The sequence below is a fragment of the Parasteatoda tepidariorum genome, chromosome 6, assembly GCF_043381705.1.
Source record: "Parasteatoda tepidariorum isolate YZ-2023 chromosome 6, CAS_Ptep_4.0, whole genome shotgun sequence".
Classification (NCBI taxonomy): Eukaryota; Metazoa; Arthropoda; class Arachnida; order Araneae; family Theridiidae; genus Parasteatoda; species Parasteatoda tepidariorum.
Window position 1 is genome coordinate 11,290,181 of NC_092209.1, and position 7,271 is coordinate 11,297,451.

The 7,271-nt window shown below is 30.9% G+C and overlaps 2 long non-coding RNA genes across 2 annotated transcripts in view; one reads left to right on the plus strand and one right to left on the minus strand.

Annotated features, from left to right (window-relative positions):
- The window catches only part of LOC122269363 (uncharacterized), a 26,327-nt gene that overhangs the window by 5,888 nt on the left and 13,168 nt on the right, over nucleotides 1-7,271 (plus strand). The gene's annotated exons all lie outside the window — the stretch shown is intronic.
- On the minus strand, nucleotides 532-6,101 carry LOC107447547 (uncharacterized). The gene is made up of 3 exons (XR_001584547.3): nucleotides 5,968-6,101; nucleotides 4,903-5,006; nucleotides 532-745 (listed from the first exon to the last, which is right to left on the minus strand). It is a non-coding gene; the product is annotated as an uncharacterized lncRNA (long non-coding RNA).

Here is a 7,271-nt window from a genome sequence, read left to right on the forward strand (position 1 = left end):
TTACATTTTTGGCCAACTCTGGTGTGTATGCAGAAACGACAAGTGAAATACGTAGCTTATAAAATCATAATTTTATTACATGATACAGCATTCCTTCGTCTCTACGGAATAGTTTTTACAACGTAATAAATGCAGGGCTGACATCCACTAAGCTTTCTGCAAAATAATTTTTTTGAGCAATACGTAATTTAATGATAAAGCTTTCGGAATTCCGCTAATTTTGCCAGCATACAGTATTCTTTCCGACGAGAAAACAAAAAAAAATGTGGCGTTTTTTTTTCTTCCAACTTTTTCATCGTTTAAAAAAAAGTTGCGGGGAAAATTACTTTAAACCAAATTTACAAAATCACGAAAGGGTTAACTTAGCTACCACAAGAAGAAATTTTTCCGAAAAGCGTAAAAAGTTAGCAGGCCTGCAAATGATATTCTTGTTTTTTTCTTTTCTTTTTCCAAATGATATAAGATTTTGCGGTTGATGCAACAGTATTTTCAACGGACCAGATTGAAATTGTAGACTTATATAATACAAGATTTTTGTATAATTTCTTTATTTATAAAGTTTTTCTTGAATAAGAATCTAAACCAATAATGTACGTTCGATAATCGGTGCCTGAACAATCAGGTATTCCTTCTTGAGGTTCAGTGAGTTGCTGGCCGTAGAAGTTCACACAGCGACATTTCCCATATTGACACTGAATCGGCTTAAAATCACCATCATTTTTACACTCAGCTTCTGCATGCCCTTCTAAGAAAAAAGAAAGGAAATTAAGATTTAGGAAAAAGAGAGAGAAAAACCAAAAAAAAAAAAAATAATAATAATTGTTTTGGACATAGTCAACGCCTCCTATAACTGGAAGCCTCCACACTGTTTTTTACAGGTAGTAGTTTGATCAGACCACTATAAAGGTAAAACCATAGAGTAATGCATACCTGCCAACATTCACTCTTTTCGAGAATGGATTTTTCAAGTGGTAGAAAAACTAATACCGAAAAACTCTCTTCCTCAAAAATATATTTATATTTTAATCAAGTTGAAATTAACTATTGCACGAACTAATATGCTTTTACATATTTCTTGTAATTATTTATATGTAGTGGTGGTCAAACTGATTTAAAATTATTATTTTAATTTAAAAAGTTTAGTGAAATAATATGAATTTCGCTAGGACTTTAAATATGAAAAGAAAATCTTCTGGGAAAACCGGAACAATTGACACCTATGGTAATGGGTAAAACAGTTTACGAAAGAGCCATTTAATACAAATCCATACCTGCCAACTTTCACTCTTTCAGAGAATGGATTATCAGAGAGGTTGTAAAACAATAAACGAAAAACAATCTGGCGCAAAAATATATTTATGTTTTGATCCTGCTGAAATCCGCATGTGCAAGGATTATTATGCTTTTATATATTTATTGTAATTATTTATAAGTAGTGGTGGTCAAACTCATTTATAATTATCATTATAATTCAAAAAGTTAATTGGAATAACATGAGTATTGCTACCACTTTAAATATGAAAATAAAATCTTCGGGAAAATCCGGAAGAGTTGGCAGGTATGCAAATGTAGTAAAATTAAGACAGTGGTAACGAATATATCTCTAAAAAGTTTTTTTTATTTATAAATATTATTGGTTTGTCTTATTTACTTGTCAACCACAAATTCAATTCTCAAATATCTATGATGCATTTCTCGCAATTACTTATAAAAAGGAATTTGGATTCAGGCGCACAACTGGTTCACTTTTTAAATAGTCTGCGCAGACTACTTATAAAAAAACCATCGGGTTGCTTCCTGATGTAGAAGGTGATGACATAGTACGATTGTTCAAATGTAATGTTTTGTTTGTTGTGAACAACCAAAGTTGGTGGTTGCTGACTGCCACCGGTGAATGTTGACAATAGTCGCTTTTTAGTTAATGTCCGAACTATATACTAGGTCCAGTTAAGCGCCACTACCCGGTATGCCCTACATCATTGTTTTCTTAAGGTTTGCCATTGCCCGGTATACCCTACACTGATGTTTTTTTAAAGTTAGGTGCCACTGCCCGATATGCATTTAACCTGTACTCCGGACACTGATGTTTCTCCTTATCCATCGTCAGCAGATATTTAAATATCGAATAAATATAATGATATCAGCGAATAAATTAATATCAAATCGGATATACCAAATATTTTGGACATTCACCCAAGCGACTATGTGAATGTTGACATTCAACTGTGAAAGTCGACATTCTCTTGATTTCGGCCATTCAAGGTAGCATATATGTTTGAAAGATTGAGAAAATGAACACTGCTTGAACAACTGTAAACAATAAATGAACATTTTGAAGGAAATATGCATACTTTAAAATGAGAAAAGCTGGACATTAACTTTAAATGAGTAAAAAAAAATAGACTGACCTTCAAATAAAGAAATGACAATAGCTCTGTATGATCGTTAATCAAATTACTCATAGAAAGGTACTTTTTCAGGGTCAAACAATGAATTCATAATTTTAAGATCTATATACGTCTTGAAAAAGTTGCGGACTAATTAAATAAGAAAACATTTAGTTCGTTTAGACACTGCAAATAATTGCTTTTAAGTCCCTAATTCCTTTTAATTACAATAGCAGGGAAGCTTCATTCTAGGTAAATATAAAAACTGGTAGTTAAAGATCGAGGAAATAAAATGTGTTAACTGATTGCTAACTTAAATACTTATGTCGATTTCTATAATTTCTTTGTTAATTTTGTAAAAGAGTAATTTTTTTAAATAAATTTTTATATACAGAGCATTTCTATTTTTCGAAATAAAAATTAGTTACAAATTTACCTATCTAAATTTAATTTTAAAAAAGGAGATTTCTTCGGTCTCCTTAATACATTGGTGTAGAATTTTTTTTTTCACTTTTTAAATCCTTTAAAAAGAGTTTAAACTTATATCAACTAGTATAATTATATATTATATCGAAAAAAGTTTAAACTATATTATCAAATTAAAGCTTCCGATATAAAAAAAATCTGATGTTCAAATTTTGGCCAATTCAAAAGACATAATGCATTGCAGTGCGTCCAAAAAATTATATAAATAAAAAAGTAATAAATAAATAAACGGACTGCTCTGCTTTCCGCAAAAGTTTTTATAAAGCACTTTACTAATAGGTCAACCGGAAAATTTTTGTTTCTAATGCTACTTGTCAATACCAACAAGCCTGCTTGGTGGAACAGTTTCTTGTTTTACAGTGGCTCCATCTATGGCCAAGAATACGACTTCAGCCACTCATACGTCAGACTGCCAACTATTGCACTTTTTGTAAAATAATTTTATAGAGTGCTAGGCATTAAAATAACCAAAGCTTTCAGAACTTTTGGCAACTTTGCCAACATTTTAAAGCCTCACCACGCAAAGGTTAAATAAAAATTGCATTGCTTATGAACTTTAGAATCATTTACATGTAGTGGTGTGAAAAATAATTTTAAATGAGGAGAAAATAACACATTAACACGTTCACGCCGGGGTGACCCACCGGTGGGTCACGCTAGATTGTCTCATCTTGGCAACGCACCAGAGTAAAAACTGGTAACAATAATTTTTTTTTTTAGTTTTTTTCCGGGAATAATAAAAATCCATAACTACCCATTGTTTTTAACGAATGCAATTTTTATATTGAATTGCTTCTTCGCCGTGATAAATTTCCTTACAGTGAATTGTTATTGTTGAGAATAGATTAGCTCCTCCCGAATATTATCTAATATTGAAATAGTTCTTCTACCAGTATTTTCTCTTTTCCCGTATCAGTATTTTCACTTTTCCCGGCGTGAACATGTTAAACATTAACTTTGTTAACACGAGAATAATTTTTACGAAAACTGTGAAAAGTTGGTGGCCTTGTATATAAAGAAAGAATTTGCAGACACATTCAAACTTTTGACGAAAGTTTCCGACTAAACTAAGCGGTACTGAGTGCAAAAAAAATAAATAAATAAATTAAAAAAAATAAGCGGACTACTCTGAATAACTTTTGATCAAATGATTTGATATTCGCGTTCTAGGACTAAATCTTAATGGTTCAAGGGGGTTGACCTCAAATATATTAATTAATTAGTGCTTACGATATTTTACGTTACGGAATCAGATATATAAGCGTACTTTCGCTGTATAAACATACTTTTTTTTTCGACGGATACGGATTTCTGACCCCAAAATTATAAGAGGGAAGCCGAAGCAAAGAATCGGAAATTTGGTCAAATGAGCAATCGAAAGTTTGAACCCCTTAATGTTAATTTTACTCGTCATAACTCAAAAACTTTTTAAGCGAATTGAAAAAAATTTTCTCACAAGAATAAAATTCGTTTATAAAGATAATTCCATTCAAAAAATAATTTTTTATTAAATATTTATTAGTCGGAAAAACTTCTCAAATATAAGTATACAATTTTTTACATCATTTTAAAGTATCTTGTAAAGTATGTATTCTAGAGTGCTGTTCTACGACGAATACCGTTTCACTGTTACAGTTATTCTGGCCACCAGACAGTGTGGAAAGAGAAGGGAACGTGTTATGCACAACAATATGCTCATGAAGGGTAATCATACCTATAATCGCAGGGGTAATCATACAATCTAAGATGCTTATACCTGTTTCATTCTTCCAAAAGAAAAAAAAATATTTTTCCTTGGCGGTATGGAAATCGTCTAATGAGCATATTTTATATTACTTAGTTATCTTACGCTTCGATGAAACAATATTTATACCATTTTGAATTATAATAAATGCACATTGTCTCTATTAACTATGTACTTAGTTTCATTTCTTCAGTCTATGTCTATTATTAATTATTCCGAAAAATGTAACTGTTCCTTAGTACTTGTCAAGCTTATGACAATTAAGTAAATTAACTGGTTACTTACTGATAATCTTCCAATAGAAGCATGGTGGAGGTGGCAATGCTGCAAAAGCAGATGCAATCATAAAAAATAAGACTACATAGTGAAAGAATTTCATGTCGTCTGACCTGCAAAACACATAATTTACTTAACTTTAATTTTAAATTGTAGAATGTATTCCATTGTCTGAATTACTATTCACGGTATCTGTTTTATTTAAATAGCTTTGTAGGTTTAAAAAGTAATAATGACTCTTACAAATTTTAAAATGTGATAAAAAGGAAACAAACATTAATGTTATCTAACGTTTGTGAATCACCACAACATCTAAATAACTGCAATCATAACTAAAATAACTGCAAACCTCTAAACATTGTTATTTTAAAAAGAAAATCTCTGTATTATCACAATTATAATTCTATCAAATCAAATAAAATCTGTATAGGGTCAAAAGTTTATTTATACACAGCGAGACAAAAATGAAAATAAAATTGATTTAAAAAAATAAGTTCATTACTGTCTGTTTTCGGTAAAATTAAAATATCTATGACTCAAGATTATTTTAACAGTTATTACATATATGGGGACCTTTGCTTATAGTATTAAATAAAAAATGAAATTAATTTTGTTTACTGTAATAAAATAAAAACACTTTCTAAGATTGAGATAATTGTTTTTGGAAATATCATTGAATTTATTTTTTTATTTTTTATACTACAACATTTTGAATGCCTATGGCAGTGATTCCCAAAGTGTGGTACGTGTACCCCCTGGGGTTAGGGAGCAGTTTAGAGGGGGTACGCGCTCTTATGCAAAATATATTGCAACAAACAAAAATTTAAAAACAGGACTAGCGATGAAAATTTGCAATTACGTATTTTCCTATTGCCTATTTTTGCAGTTAACAGTTCATAATTAGTGGTGTCAACAGCCAGTTGTGATTTTTAACTTTCGAGCAATTTTTTTATAGTAAAAAATACATTATTTTTTTTATCAGTGGTACACAGCGTTGCGAAAAATTTAGAAAGGGTACACAAAAGTTATAGGTTTGGGAAGCACTGGCCTATAGAAAGAAACATAAGTACTTACCGTTTTAATCTTTATCCAAATGGAGTAAACCAAAAACAATTCTGAATTGAATTAACTAGACCGTCAATGCATTTTAAACGTTCTTTGTCAACACACATCGAACGATGACTCCCATTTGTGATAGTTCAGGTATGTGAAAGCAATGACGTCAGTCTTTAACACCAAAAGTAAATATATTTCGTGAATTAATCATCATTTGTACCCACCTGCTAACTTTTATACTCTCCTAGGATGAATTTCCCTAGGGATATTGATTTAAAATTAAAGGCAAGAATATTTCTTATTGCACCTTTGTATGACTTTTTGTTGTTGTACAACTGTTTGTTGTCTTCAACTACTGCGGAATTATAAGTAATTTTATAAAACAATTTTCCTTGCGGAAGCCAAGGTAGTGTATTAGCCCTTTTCAGTCTAGGTTCTTCCTACAATTCAAAAGTTTATGAGACTAATCTTACAGTTTACACAGTTACTATATAAAAAATGGATACCATAAAACAATGGCTACTACATTTATAAGTATAAAAATTTTAACATTCAGAAGTTACTAAATCAGTCACAAAACCGTACTTTCTCTCATAAAACATAACTTTTTTTTTTCCCCTACAGATTCGAACATGGGGAGTAACCGCAATATGGGAAATATTGTCCTATTAGTTCGGTCGGAAGAACGGTCAAAAGTTTGAACCTCTTTATGTTAATTTCACATCTTTCGTATTTCGCCATGCCTCGAGAAAGTTTTAAGCGAACTAAAAAATATTGTGTGCATAAATATAAAATTCGCTTATCCAAAAGTAATTTAACGCACAAAAATAAATTTCAGTAATTATTTATTATCTATATAAATATTTCTCTTACACGGCGATAAAAAAAAAGCCTCATTACAACTCCCTGAATGGCAACGCTAGAAAATCGACCAATGATTGCAGCTAAAAATGTCACATGTCAAATCTAGCTGTGGTGGCTCAACATATAGCGCTTTTAAAAACGGAAATAACCAGAGTGTAAAATATTATGTGCTTATGCGCATTGTCTTTTGTTAAATAATTTATTTATTATATATTAGTTTATTCGCAATCGCAACGCTCGAGTACGCCGTCTAGCGGGAGCCTGTAAATATCAGACATTAATTTATCACGTTTTCATTTAGTTCAATCAAGATCATTGACTGAATCAGACGCCATTTTTTAGCAGCAAATAAGAAACAAAATTTCCCTAAGGAAAAGGCCGAAGAACTTGAAAAAAATCTCCAGAATATTAGTAAATCTTTCAGGAACAGAACACGCCAAACATTTGAAGAAAAATTC